Below are 15,343 nucleotides of genomic sequence, written 5' to 3'. Positions count from 1 at the left end.
ATATATATATACATATATATTATTTGAGCGTTTTGCGTTTACGCTCAAATAAAATATATACATATATTTTATTTGAGCGTATATATATATATATAATATATATATATATATATTGTGTTGACAGTTTGTCCAGTCGAAAGGAATTCGTTATGCACAACACCACGACAATCGAAGAAAACAGTCAACACGACCTTGCTTTTTGACGTGGTCATTTCTGTCTAGCTTTACCTTTCGAGCGCCACTCACTCGATTGTTAAGCCGTTTCTGTGTCAAAGCGTTGATTCATGTTTCATCATCCGTAATGATGTGTTTTAAGAACGATTCGCCTCGAGAAAGCATATCCTCACAATTCGAACACGTTGTTTTTGGAAAAAAAATCAACGTTTTCGGGCAACTCGAGAAGCGATGTACCGCAAGCCGAAATTATCTTTTAAAATTGCACGACAAGATCCAAATGATACTGGAACATGTTCAATAATGTCCTTAATTGTTAAACGACGATCATTGAGACCAAATCTCTGAATCGAGCAACGTGTTGTTCATCAGGTGAATTGGATGGTTTACCAGAATGTGGTTCATCATCGACGCGTTCTTTGCTTTCCAGGAACATCTTGTACCGCTCGAAAACTATTGTTTTGGATAGAATATCGTCACCAAATACTTTTGCAACATTTCCAATGTTTTGTAGCAGTAATTCCGTTGCGAAAACAATTTAATGCACGAACTTTACTCAATTACACTCTTCAGCAATATTTTGAAAAATCGCCGGCACAAAAATTTTTTACGCACAAAACCAGCGTTTATTTACAAACGAAAACAGATGATGACATAGGATTTCTTCTCGATGTCGATAAGTCGTACTAAGCAACGCAAAAACGTCGACAGTGCCCTCTTGCAATTTAAAGGAACCGTTCTTGATACTTTTCGATCACAGTAGTAATTAGGCTGTCTCTCAACCATAAATGCCTATTAATATAAAAATATTTCATGCTTCCATATGAAGAGCAGAACCAATCAAAATCAAGAGATATTGTCCTCGCATGAACGCGCTTGATACCCTGATGTGAAACTGTACATTCAAATTTGTGAAGCTCCCATAAACTAACATTGTAATTTATGGTCTATTATATTATTTGAGAGATGACAATCAACAAGGCTAATTCCTTTCTGACCAAGGAAATTGAGAAGAAATTCTGTAATTTCATTCAAATCACACAACGACAGGAACCCAATTTAAATCAATTCTTGATAAATGGCAACCAATCTCGATTCGATATGACATTTTTTAAAATTATCATAGAAATTTTACCTCTATAGAAATTCTAATAAAATGAATTAAACAGCAATTACTTCCAGAAAAATATGCAGAATATATATTATATTATAATATATATATATTAATAATTTATTTATATTTGCTGAATTATATGAAGTAATGACACGATTTGGAAAAAACCTAAGATCAATCAACTAATACAGCCTATATTACAGCAAAAAATACCAAATTCTACAAAAGTTTGTACTTTTACTTTTGAATCGTTTCAGAAAACAGTAAATTTATACTTTAAAGTAATAAATACATTTAAGTAAATGTAGTACTTTGATAAATTATACAATTCGGTTTACTTTCGAAAATTACAGAATAAAAATCAATAAAATTTAATTTTTTAAAAAATTTCCATCTAGATGTAGATATTTATCTCTGTAGAGATCAAAAGATTGAAATTTTCATTTATTTTTAATATTCAGACAATTTGTTATGATATTGATTTTGCTTATATTCAATCTGTAATAGATTTTATAAACCTGCTGAAGACAAACTATAATCGCGAGAGACTTTATTAAATCAGAGGATTAATATATGTTAATCATAGAGAACATAACAATATTTATATAATATAATAATAAAATTTTTCAAAATAATGATATTTAATCTGGACCATTTCTGTAATAACTATAAAGTTTCTTTTATTTTGGAATCTTATCAACAAATGAAAAAGTATTTTCACGAGTCGCATAACTATAGATAAAAATACATAATCCGAGTAAACTTTTCTAAATTAATTCTTTTCTTAACTAAATTACTAAAATAAGAAGTTAACAGACAGTAAAAAACTTTCTTATAGAAACATAAGCTACACTATTTAACACGAAAGCCGTCCTTGAACCCAATAGCATATTATAAAAACTAATAAATTGTTTCTGTTTGTTTGAATAGTTTTAATTGTCTCGTCATCTTAGCAGCTAATCTCTTTTAAAGACATTTACCTCGTTATAAAAGCTAGATTAATTACATATATTCTAGTTTTATAATTGGCGATCGTACAAGAAAAAGATTGACCCGCCATTTTTCACCTTATTAAAAATCCATTCATTATTATTTTTTTCTTTCTCTCAAACTATTAACCTAGTCCGATTTCGGGCGCCGTAATTTATGGCGATTAAAAACAAATACGAAACGGGTTAGTCACGTTAGTTTCCCGAAGTGATTGGCCTTCTAATAAATAATGAATTAATAATTTCCGATCGGCTATTTATGACTTACTCTACAAGTTACTTAATTCGCGTATATAATTAACCTTTTAAAACGACTGTAAAAAATATGCGATAAAAAGTATCATAACAGCGAAAATATGTTAAATATTATCTCCGCGATATATATATATATATATATATATATATATATTTGCTTTTTAAACTGTAGATTATAGATATTTGATTTCGAAACAAAACAAATATCCTCCTTTCATTTCATAATAACATCCTGAATAAAGCTTATACCGCAAATAATCTATTAGGTCATTACTCCTTAATAGTAAGAATGATTAATAAATTCGTTTATAATCCATCTAAATCTCTTTAATAACTGATTAATGCCCTTTTTTTCTATTGTATGGCCAACCGCATAACCGAGCGACGAAATGAAAATTAGGCCAGCGTTCGCCGGTTTCGAGCAATGGAGTCGCTGGAATAGCCAAGCCCTTGTGACGTCATTTGGCAGCGATTGGTTTATCGTTGCACGCGATCTATGTAGCGATGCACAGCGCGGGATAGGATGCGGGATTCGTAAATAAGAAGGATATATAGGATTTTAATATATAGAAAGATTTGCGTAAGTATAAATTATAAACGTATAATTATTTACCGGTTATCGTTCGATACGAGTTAAAAGCATAATTGTTTATATTGACGGGCGAGGAAGTACGGTCGGCAGACGAAAACACTGACCGTTAGAGAAAGAACAAAAAAGGTTCGTATCGCTTCGTTAGACGGATTTGTACAGAATTTCAATAGGCAATCTATCAAAAAAAAGACACATTTAAATCATTGGTTACATCAGTCTTCTGCATTATCAATGGTCGATAGATTTATAAACAAAACCCAAGACGTTCAATAGATTAGATATACTGACCGACTACGGTTATTATTCCCGTAAGATTATATTTTTTCGATGGAGATTTTCGTGTTTGATCCGTCAGCAACGATTGAATTTAATCAAATATTGTAAGTAATGTATATAAATAGGTTTATATCAAATGAATATTCTTTTATGTAAGTGCTGTTTACTTTAGAAAGCGACTGCCTACAATATATGCGGATCACTTTGGGCTGTAATGGAACATTTCATAAATAATTTATTTCGTGTGAGAAATTCAACAAATTATTATTTAAATTTTTTAATATATTCTAAAGAGTATTGAGTGAACAAATCGCGATTTTTAACATTACTTATTAATGATTGTGACACTGATATTTCTTTTTTTTGTTTTTATATTTTAAATAAGAAAAAATGTATTAAAATTTTTTTAAATATTAGGAAATTATCGAGGTTTTAACTCAGAAAATTTATTATAATGATAATTTTCATTAAAAGACAGCTAAAATTATCATAGTTTACCAGCGATGAATACTTTAGTTGAATGAAAATAAAAATTGTTTAATTTGTACAGTACTTCGAGGAATTAAATTGATATCATTTATCCTTTAGCTTTTTATAATATTTAACCAGATTATTAATGATGAAAGAAGTGCTTGTTTTAATTAAATCATTCTTAATTTCTTCTTTTTAGAATATTTAGTTTATTTCAGATTAAAATGTACTCTATACCAAAATTGATTAATTTATTCAATTAATTTTGAAAAGTGAAATAATTTACTGTGCATAATTAAATAACAGTTATTTATTGTTATATTTACAATATAAAATATCTGTTAATTTAAATAAAGGTTAAAAACTTCATTATTTTTAATGGAATACTTCCATAAGTATTTTAAAGATTGTGTAATAATTTAATTATCGAAATTTATATTACATTTAAAATGTATGGTTTTGTATTATTGACTTACAATTAAGTATTATTAGTTTATCAAACCCATCTAAATTATTCTATGACCTAATAATAAAAATTAATAATTTACTTTACTTTTCTTTTTTAATATTTTACAAATACGGTACAGTCCTGCTAGTCCAAACTAATTGGGACCAAGCCCTGTTCAAATTAGTCAAATAATTGAAATAATGCAGAAGCAAGCAGTAAAACGGGTCCGGTTTATATAGATCCAACACCGTCAATGACTTTTGTTTCTGTTTTTGTGTGTAAGTATAGTATATATCTGCTGTTTTAATAGGCCATGTAAAACACTGATTTATTAATTTTGTACAGTATTAATATAGTACTACAATAAAATACAATTTTTTTTTTGTTGTAGAATTTTAAATCTTTTTGTACCATTAATACCATTTAAATTCAGCTGGAAAATACAAAAAATGTATATTTTGCGATCTAAAAAATTTTCTCTCCGCCGACTGAAACATCTTCGGATTAGTGGTGTTCGGACTAGCAGGACTCTATTGTGTTCTAAATTTAATGGTTTAAGAAAATAAAATATTTAAAATATTACTTTTAAATGAAGTCTATAATTATTTTTTTGTTAAAATATTTCTTTACTATGAATTTATTTTTAAATGTTATCATATTTTCCAAAAATATAATTTTTTTTCTAATATAGAAATAAGGATTAATTTGTGGTTAACATATTATTTAAGTTGACAACAAAAAAAATCAAATAGATTTATATTCATACATTTTATCTTATGTAATAGATGATAAATTTTTAAAATATTTTGTTAATAAAATTGAATTAATTTACATGCTAATCTATATATATAATCGAGACGAGTTGATAATAATAATAATAATCAGTGCAGAGCCCAAACGGTTAGGAGTTGAAAGTTGAAATTTGGTACACAGAGTACGTCACGAGGACGCACACTAAGAAGGGATTTTTCGAAATACCTCTCCACGGGGGAGAGGACAGGATTAAGTCTTAACACTTCCATCAACAATGGAAGTGTTACGTAACAATGGAGAACAAGAGAAAGTGATGTGCAAGATTTACCGGCGCTGGAGAAAAAAAAAAGAAAGAAAGAAAAAGAGTAATACGTTAGAACATATTCAATTTTCAAATTCAAACACATTAGTTCGGTTTTTCTTGACCTATCTTCTTTAGAACATTTGATGAAAATTGAACAATATAATCAGAACATGTCGTGAAAATCGAACAATATTAGAACATTCGATTTTCAAATTTGACCTTTCTTTAGAAATACAGTAGAGCATCGTTTATCCAACTTAATTGGGGACTGGGGTTGGTCGGATAACCGAAAAGTATGAAAAAATACATTATTAGTATAGTGTATTAGGCCTGGTTTAAATACTATCTTCCCTTTCATGGTCGAGCCAGTGCTGCCAGCTAAAACATGCAAAAATTTAACAAAAATAATATTAAAGTAGCCAAGACATAACCAAATATTGTAGCGCCACATCACTAGCGAACATTTGAATTTGCCCGCTAGAACACGGTCAGTTAACCGATAAGTCGGTTAATCGATGCTCTACTGTACTTAGTTTGTTGATGAAATTACTTTTTTTCTTTTGTGACTATAAAGTAATAATTTTAATCTTTGCTATCATTACTTTTGCCCGAGCAACGCCGGGCCTACCCGCTGGTTACAATATAATATTTCATATATAAATATGAATTTATACTTTAAATCCTATAAAACTTTGTTATAATTATGTTTTTCTTAGATGATTTTTGTTAACTTACAATAGGGCCTACATATTCAAACTTAATTGTAAAAAAAGTAAAATTTTTACAGAAAATATATATTTATTTTATGATTATATTCATGTTGTTGATAATTTTTCAGCATTGTTAATGCTCATTCAGTTGAAAGTTTTATTCAACACTTTGAATTTAAATAATGTATTGTATATTATAACTGATTTATTTGTGAATGAAAGAAAGGTATTTTCTTAGATAATTAATAACTATACATTTATTTATTTGAACATTTTTTAAAAGTGCTGTTATATAATTAAGAATCTTCAAAGAAATACTATGATTTTAAATAATATTAAATATAGTAGTCTTGGTAATCTAACATATATGGAACCAGAGCAGTGTTGGTTAAAGATTTCTAGATTATTGGAAGTAATCTTAACATAATGGCGCATAATTAGTTTTTACAGCTTGGAGTCAACTGTTAATGATGCAGCAAAACAAGTTAGGCTACTGATCAAAACATCCAAGAATTCTGCCTTTGCTGGTAAACAGTTTTGCCAAATTGAGGGACTCCTACTAAATTTAGTGGGAGGTATTTTTGGTGGGAAATATTAGAGGACTGATTTTCATATTTATATAGTATTGTGTTATAAGTGCTATTCTGTTTTTGAGTAACTTAAGATGTCAAGCATAACAATCTTTAATATCACATCCAAGCTTAATGATGATATCAAGCCCAAGTATCTAGGCTTGGGCTTGATATCATTCCATATTTAGTGAGGAAAGTGTTTGGACTTTGTGGGAAGTGAAGTTTTAACTAATGGGAAGATTGTCTATGACTTGGCAACAGTGCCAATAATACCTGAGTCTACTATTGTCAGATTACTGGATGTGTTGAACTAGTAAATGGCTGAATTATCGAGATTGTACTCTACTGTATTTTCTTAATTCTAAAACATAATTTATTTTTTTTTTTTGTTTATTTTCACTTTTTTATTTGTTTAAAATATTGCTATTGATTCTAAGATGCATCTATAGATTTTTTGATTAATTTGACAATAATTTTGAAATACAATACACATTTAGATATTTAATATTTGAATATTTTTGTACAATAATTATTATAATATTTACACACAAATATAAACTGCAATCTTTCTCAAATTAGCAAAAATTTCACTTCAATATTTATCAGCAAACATTTTTGGACTTATTTGAAGATCATCAGACTGTTTGATAGATTAGATTGCTCTTTTAAATATAATGGAATATGGTACAGTAGATTAAACATAGTGTCTCATAGAATTTTACTCACATGTAACTCTATGGTTGGCCAAAATATTTAAAATTAAAATCCACAAAGATAACTTATACTCTGTTTTACTCCTGCTCAATTATATGTGTGGTGGGGAGGTGGATGGTGCCCGGGAGAGTGATCTGGAGTTGAGGGGAGACGTATTCCGCAGAGTCACGACCTTTAAGTACCTGGGGTCAACTATGGCTGAGGATGGAGGTGTGGATAAGGAGGTGACAGGCAGGATTCTGGCTGGTTGGAGGAATTGGAGGGATATGTCAGGTGTGTTGTGTGATAAAAGGGTGCCGCTTAGGTTGAAAGGGAAAGTTTATCGGATGGTGGTGAGACCAGCTATGCTGTATGCTATTGAGACTGAGCTTAAGGAAAACCCATGTCAAAAGGATGGAGGTGGCGGAGATGAGGATGCTCCGTTGGATGTGTGGGGTTACGAGACGGGATCACATCCGAAATGAATGTGTGAGGGGGACTGTGAAAGTTGCGAACATAGAAGCAAAGATACAGGAAGCAAGGTTGAAGTGGTTTGGTCATGTGGTACAAAGGGAAGAAGAGTATGTGGGAAGAAGGGTTATGCAGATGACAGTGGGGGGGAAGAGGAGGCGGGGACGGCCGCGGAAAAGGTGGATGGATCTTGTGGCGGAGGACTTGAGAGAAAGGCATCTGAATGTGGAGGCAGCCCAAGACAGGGAGCAGTGGAGACGACTCATCAGAAACAGCGACCCTACATAGAGTGGGAAAAGCTGAGGAAGAAGAAGAAGAAGAAGATAACTTATAATTGTCAGTTACATTTATTACATGTTATATGTGCAATCACATCAATCTAACGATCTCATACAATGATATCCAGGCCAGGGAAACTGCATCTTGGTCTTTAAACAATTTATTCATTTTAAGGAATTTAAGAAGAACCAATGGATCATAGATTTTATTTTTTTTATATGTATACGTTTCCAATGCTTACATGTATTTGAGGCTACATCTGTTTCTCAATGGTTTGTTAATCTTTGCCTTCTCCCAATTTATTGATATTGCTTTATCTAATGCATACATTACTAAAGCTATGGAGTGCATTTCTTTCTTAATTGTAAAATTCATGCTTTTTAAGTCTAAATATCAATGAAGGCTTTGCTGCATCAATATATGATCTGTGATTACTGACTACAGAGGCAATCAGAATTGGTCAGTGATTGAGATTCTATATACATCAGGTACTCTCATAGGATCTTTATGGTCCTTGTCATTTCTGAGAATTTTATAGATTGTGGGATTTCTTCTGTAATAATTGTTTCTGCTGGTGTAACATGCATTACAATTGACAATCCTGTATCCAACATTGCTTTTATTAACCCAGTAATTGTTAATGTCCTTTATTGTAACTTTGGTACTTCATAATTAATTATTTAATAACATTTAGGCATCCTAGCTTCTTACATAATCCTTTAAATAGTGAAGCTTTTTTGTTGGTTAATGACAATGAAACAATGAATGTGTGCTGTCTGTACTAATGCTTTAAAGGCAGCCACTTTAAAATGAAATGGATTGTGTGAGACTTTTTGGATTGTAGCTCTGTTTCCTTGGTGGATATTTGACCTTAATCAAATGAGAGTAGGATATCTAAGAAATGGACTTATGCATGGCTCTCCTGCTCCATAGTTTCAGCCATACATGTTGTTATTGATATCTCTGATAAAGTGCTGGAGTTTAGGCTTGCTTTGCCATTTTATCAAAACATCATCAATATAGCTGGCAAATAAATATATACATTCTCTATAAGCCAGGAGTACAGTTTGATCTAATAAAGTTCTCAACAGAATTTCACAAAGGACCTTAGAAAGAGATCTGCCCATGAGTACATCCCTACCTTGAATGTACACTACTTAATACTATTGAACTAGGAGAAAAAGCACGTAAAATTTACTAGCTTTTGTATCTGCCTGTGGTACTTCTGCAGTTGTTTAATGTTCAAACAAGAAGTCCTGTAATTGGCAAAAGTATGACTGAAAATTGAAGGGTATTATGCCTAAAAGTCTAAAACTGTAGCATACTCCTCTTCCATTAGAGATAGATTTTGTAAATTTATCCAGAAGGTTCACAGGTCTGGAAATGCTGTAATCATGACTTTTAAAGTTGTTACAGATGAATTTCTGCAGAGACCTTTTATTGTTGATAGCGGATGAAGAACTTTTTGTCTACTACAGGTTTCAATTATATATCTAGTTTGTGGACCTTGGTAAATGCAAAAGACATGAAGTAGATGGAGAAAACATACAGGCATTCAAAAATTAAGCTTACATGATAAACTTATCTTTGTGAATTTTATTACTGTTCTATACAACTGCTCAAGATGTTTGCTAGGAACCACAAAGCACCTTGTAGAAGTAATTCAATCCCACATTACAATGTCGTAACTACTCTTGTTCATCAGCACCAAGTCTCTGGACTTGTCAGCCTTAACTTATATGTACCTACTTTATCATCATTCAATCATTTCCTACTTGATTTAACACTGAGCAAGAAACATCCTTTTGGGATAGATTTCTTAGGTTGCAAAATTTCAATGTCATCTTTCATCTAACTATTTTTGTGTGTGTTGTATAATCTTTTGAGGATATATTCCATATCCATCAAAATATTCTCAGTACTCTTAGGAGGGGTTAGAACATATAAAGGATCATATCAAGTGACTTATCTTAAACAATGAAGAGGAGAAATATAGAAATATTATCTCAACAAATTAGGCCACTAAAAACTTTTCTACTGCTATTGATTCCCTATTGTTGTTCAATCCATTGGAGTTTGCAATAGTACATTCTTCTCAATTTGTTATCAGCCTGTTGTATTAAAAGTACTAATCTAACATTAATTCCTTCACATAAGGACTCTGGCTATAGCACTTGTCTTCTAGGTGAACTAGATCAAAGAGAAGATTATATTTGTTTTTTCTAACCACTGTGATAGTTTTCCTGAGGTATACAAAATATAATTTAGAAGGAATCGCAGTCTATAAGATTCTCAGAAATGACAAGAACTGTAAGGACCCTACAAGAATACCTGGTATATAAAGATCCCAATCACCAACCAGAGACAACCAGAATTGTGAATATATTGATACAACAAAACAATCATTGATGGGTGGAATTATAGCAATACATATGCTGTTGGAGGAGGGTATTTTTCTTAAGTGTTTATTTAATTAAGAAGGGAATAGCCTCTACAACTTTAGCAGTATATGCATTGTATGAATTGATAGGAACAAAGTCTCTACAGATGATGATGACCTTTTTATTGAGACTTCTCATCCACCTTGGTATATAAAAATGTTTAAAAAGCAGTTCCTAAGTGGTAGTCCAATCACATTAAATTATTTAAAAATTGTTTATATATATATAATAGTTTTAGTATTCTGCATGTAGGCCCACATTCATATAAATATGGCTAACATGCCACCAAATAATCATAGTTACAGCAGTTTGATGTGATTATTTAATTGGAAAATTAGTCTCATATTGAATTTTTGGAAATATAAATGTAGTTAGTGTTGACGTATGCTATGCTGAAATCTTTTCAGCATAGCATATGTCAACATCTAACATAGCCAAGAGAAATAATTTAGTCTTTATAGTGATAATTTGGTTTTTTGCATGACAATGTCGAGTTGCATAATGCACTATATACTCAGCTTGTAAAAATATTTTTTGGACCATTTTCTAAGTAATTTTTTATTTTCAGCAATTTTTATCTGTTTCATACCAAAAAGGATGCTCTTTACAGGTGAAGCAATATCCTGATGATATCAAACATCTTACAATAATGTAGGCCTAGTTCATGCAGCAGGAACATATATTGTGTGTGAGTGGAGATGGATAAACGTATTAAGTTATGCACTTTGCCATTAAAGGGTTGCATTGTATTTTGTAATATAGTAACACTGATACTATATTACACCATAGCATTTTTTGTATTTCATTATGTATTTATAATTACTGCAAACTAACTTTTCCTGATTAGTAATAAGTTAGTGTAACTAAAACTATGATAGAAAAAAACTTTAATGGGAGTGTATGTAAACGTCAGTTATATAGCTTTTAAGTACTTTTGAGTTATCAAACTTATCTTCAGGAAAGCAAAAACAAACAAGAACATGTTGTAATGGTAAGGTTCCCATTATCTAAATGCTGATCATCTGAATCTCCAGTTAACTGAACTAGGCAATTTTTTTCCTCCAACACAAAGAAAGTTTCTGGTAAGTGTCCCAAACTATGATAACAGTAAGAATACCCATAAACAAAAGATGCCAAATGAAAGGGTAACTCATACACAAACAAAGTGTAGCTAAACAAAGAAGTATTGCTCTTAGAAGATTTTAGAAAAAATCAGAGACACACAACATACATTGAAAGTGAGGAATGTACAAGGACATATCACACTGGCCAGAGAGACCCAGCAGAAGACCTATTGCAGAATGACAATGAGAAGACTGTGACAACAGAGACACTACGAGATCTTAGAAGTGATGTGGACCTTCAAGAACCTTTATTGAGATGTTGTGTACTGTTTTTGCATGCTGTTTCTGGACATTATGGCAGTCATTTTGGAAATATCTTCATGCTATTATTATCTAAAAGGAAGTATAATGTGCTGACAGTAGATTCAAAACAAGTAAAATGGCATTTTTGGGATGAGACTATGTCTCAGAGACTAAGGGCTCAACTGTGCACCATTTTCTAAGGAAAAGAGAAAAATGAGCACTAATGAGGAAAAGCCAACACTGGTACTTGAGGTTCTGGCATAGATTATGGCAGGTTTCATTGTCATGGGCCTGTTCTTGGCTATGGTAAGCAGGAAGATCTCCTCATTTCGCAGGATGGTGAAACGACGAGAGAAAGAGAATACAAGTGTAACATGTGTCATACTTTTGTCAAAATTCGATTTTGCAATGTTTGCATTTTGAAATTCCCAATGAGCAATGCATGCGCAAATCTTACACTAGTGCCTGTTTGTGGAAACAGTGTCACCATTTTGTATTTTATTTTGACTTTGTTCTCGGTCCCCTGACTACCTACAAGCCTGGTTTTATTTATGTGTGCATGATTTGGGCACCAAATACTCTGTGCCAAATTACAACTCCTGATATGTACTCCTTCATACTTCTAAGGTGTCCAGCTGTTGACAGCAGTGCGATTTTATAGACAAGACATAGTCTCGTCAACTAGAGATTATCAATTGTTTAGATAAAGGAGAAAGTAGAATTTCTTCAACCAAAAGCAATAACATAGGAAAAGTGATAATATAAGACATAAAACCAAACAATCAGTCATCTTAGAACTTGCTGCCAGACTTGACTCTCCTGATGGATCTAAAGAAAAAAATAGATGAAAGGTATAAATGATGTCACATTTGACTGCACACTTCATTTATGATTCCTTCAAAGAATGAGCAATGGAGAACTAATATTATGCCTTTTTATTATGTGAAAAGGTACTGCATATAAACAGTTGAGGCTCCTCTGATTTCAAAACACAGCAGTGATTGAATAAGAGCACTTCAAGTGGAAGGAAAGTTGTTGTTTTGTGACAACATGGCTGCTGACAAATTTAATGAAAGATTCACAAAACTCATGAAGAGCAAAGGCTATTCCAATGATGTTTACAGTGTAGAATAAATGAGGATAAACTGGAAGGTGCTGTTCCAAAAGTTCTGGCTTTGTGACAGGAATCTGCAGTTCATGGTTTTAAAGTTAGCAAAAAAATGAATCACTGTATTGATTTATATAAATACTAATTGTACTCATGCATTGCCATTGTTTGTGATTTGAAAGTATAAAAAACTTCATTTGTTTCAGAAATTTTACCTGTGTACCTACTGCTTGCAAGGCACAAAAAATGTGTGAATGAACTTTGATTTTTTTTGTGAATGGTATATTAAAGACACTTGTAGAATGAGAAACTGAAGAGGATACCCAGGACATCCTCTTTAGTTTCTCATTCTATAAATTCTACATTATTTACTCTTGGCAGAAAATGATGAGGACAAAGTGTTGTTTTTTCTAAAAAGTTTAATTTGAAAAACTGCTGCTATATGTCAGCCAAAACTTGGGTGTTATTGATGACAGAAAGCCTGAAAAAAGGAAAGAAATAATCTCTGTTCAGAACTAGAAGATTCAGAAGAAACTGCTCAGAAGTCAGTGAATTTACAAACTTCTTTCAATTGATTCCTGGATTTGAAGATTGTGATGAAGATGTATATGAATGGTGAGTGAAGCACATTAATGGCAATTTACGGATGTGAGTGAAACCTGTCAAAAATGAAATGGATGAAGTGGGTGACAAGAACAAAGGAAAAATGGATCCAATGCATGTTGAGCATATGCTGTATTAGAAACAACAATGACATGGTATGAACAGCAATCAGTATTCTCCTACTCAACTTTTTCCAAAAAATAAGCGATCTAGAACAAGGGCCTTTAATTTTTTATGAGAAGAGCTGAGAGTAGGCTGTAAAAGACAAATATGGGGCAGGAATGAAAGATTAAGGTTTTTTATTTTTAAATAACAATGGACTTGAATCAGTGTGAAAGAGCTTAACCAAATAAGCATGTGAAAAAAGCCTCCAAACTAAATTGAATTTTTTATATAGCATATGAGTTTTGTTTTGGTATTAAATCATGGTGTTACAATTTTCAAGTCCTTAATTCTTTTTATTTTACAGAAACCTAGGAAAATGTGATTTTTAGTCACTTTATGAACCTTTTTAAAAACTAGAAGACTTGAAAATTATGTTTTCCATGGTTGAAAATTGCTATTCTATGATATAACACAAAGACAAATTATATGCTATATAAAAAGTTCAGTTTGATTTGGGGGCACTTATCAAATGCTTATTCAGCCAGGCCCTTTGCAATTAGTGTTTTGAAAGAATGTCATCAGAATTAGGGATAAATTTTGTAGCACACAATATTAGTCTTCTTTAGTTATTTGTTGGATGGTAATGTTTGATAGTTTGATTTTACATATTTGATTTTCATAAAGGTTTGTTTGAAAAGACATATAGAAGCAAAAATAGAAATGGGCAAATATTCACTTTCTCTGTGAAGAAGGTGAGACATCTGCTTCATTTGTCATTACATGAATGCAGTAAGATGTGTAGTGGAATGGTGTTCATACTTTATACATGGCTATGAATTGACAGCTGATCTGTCATGAAGCAGTCACCCACTGACATCCAGAGCAAATGAGCATATTGCAATAGTGGAAACCTGTAGATGTCAGAATTGCAGTGTCGCATGTCTGATGACAGTGCACACACCTCCTACTGATATGTCACAATCATACAAAGTCTTGGATTTCATAAGTTCTGCTCCAGTTTCATTCAAAGGGCATTAAATGAATCTTAGAAAAATAATCATATGGTTTGCTCAGTTGAAAATCTATGCTGATATAATGAAGGTGAATTAATCTGGAGCCTGTAGTTACTGGTAAAGAAATGTGAGACTACAATTTTGAACCAAAATTAAAACATGACTATGTGATCGCAACACTTGTCCTTTCCCAAAAAAATTCAGAAAACTTGCATCTTCAGGAAGGGTCATTTTGATGTGATTTCGATTCTGAGGGCTCCTACTTTTGGAATTCAAACCACCTGATTAGAGCATAAATGCACAGAACTAGCAAACCGCCTTTGGAACATCTGTGAATTGCCATTAAAGCAAAGTGACCCAGAAAACTGAGCTCCAGTGTTATTTTTTTTTGTATAATAATGCAAGCAACAGCTTGTATTATTATTCAATCTCTTATACAACAAACTATTATACAGCAATCAATGTTATGGGGTAAGGATGGCAAACATTAACACATTTTTCTTACAGTTTCAGACCTTCCACCAGTGGCGTGCCGTCATTGGAAGCGATGGAAGCGCCGATTCCACCTTCCAATGACCTTCCCTTGTATTTTATAAAATATAAAT

The 15,343-nt window shown here is 31.8% G+C and overlaps 1 protein-coding gene across 8 annotated transcripts in view; it reads left to right on the top strand.

The window, feature by feature from the left end:
- Positions 1-2,970: 2,970 nt before the first annotated feature.
- LOC136979043 (CLIP-associating protein 1-like) overlaps positions 2,971-15,343 on the top strand; it is a 196,749-nt gene continuing 184,376 nt past the window's right edge. For 6 of the 8 annotated variants that reach the window (XM_067274926.1, XM_067274923.1, XM_067274925.1 and 3 more), the window contains exon 1: positions 2,971-3,112. The gene's annotated coding sequence lies outside the window, so the exon portion shown is untranslated. The other 2 variants (XM_067274920.1, XM_067274921.1) reach the window with 2 other exon arrangements.

The sequence above is a fragment of the Centruroides vittatus genome, unplaced genomic scaffold (genome assembly GCF_030686945.1).
Source record: "Centruroides vittatus isolate TY-2023 unplaced genomic scaffold, ASM3068694v2 contig_575, whole genome shotgun sequence".
Lineage (NCBI taxonomy): Eukaryota > Metazoa > Arthropoda > Arachnida > Scorpiones > Buthidae > Centruroides > Centruroides vittatus.
Note: the sequence above shows the minus strand (reverse complement) of the source record. Positions and strands in the feature narration are given on the sequence as shown.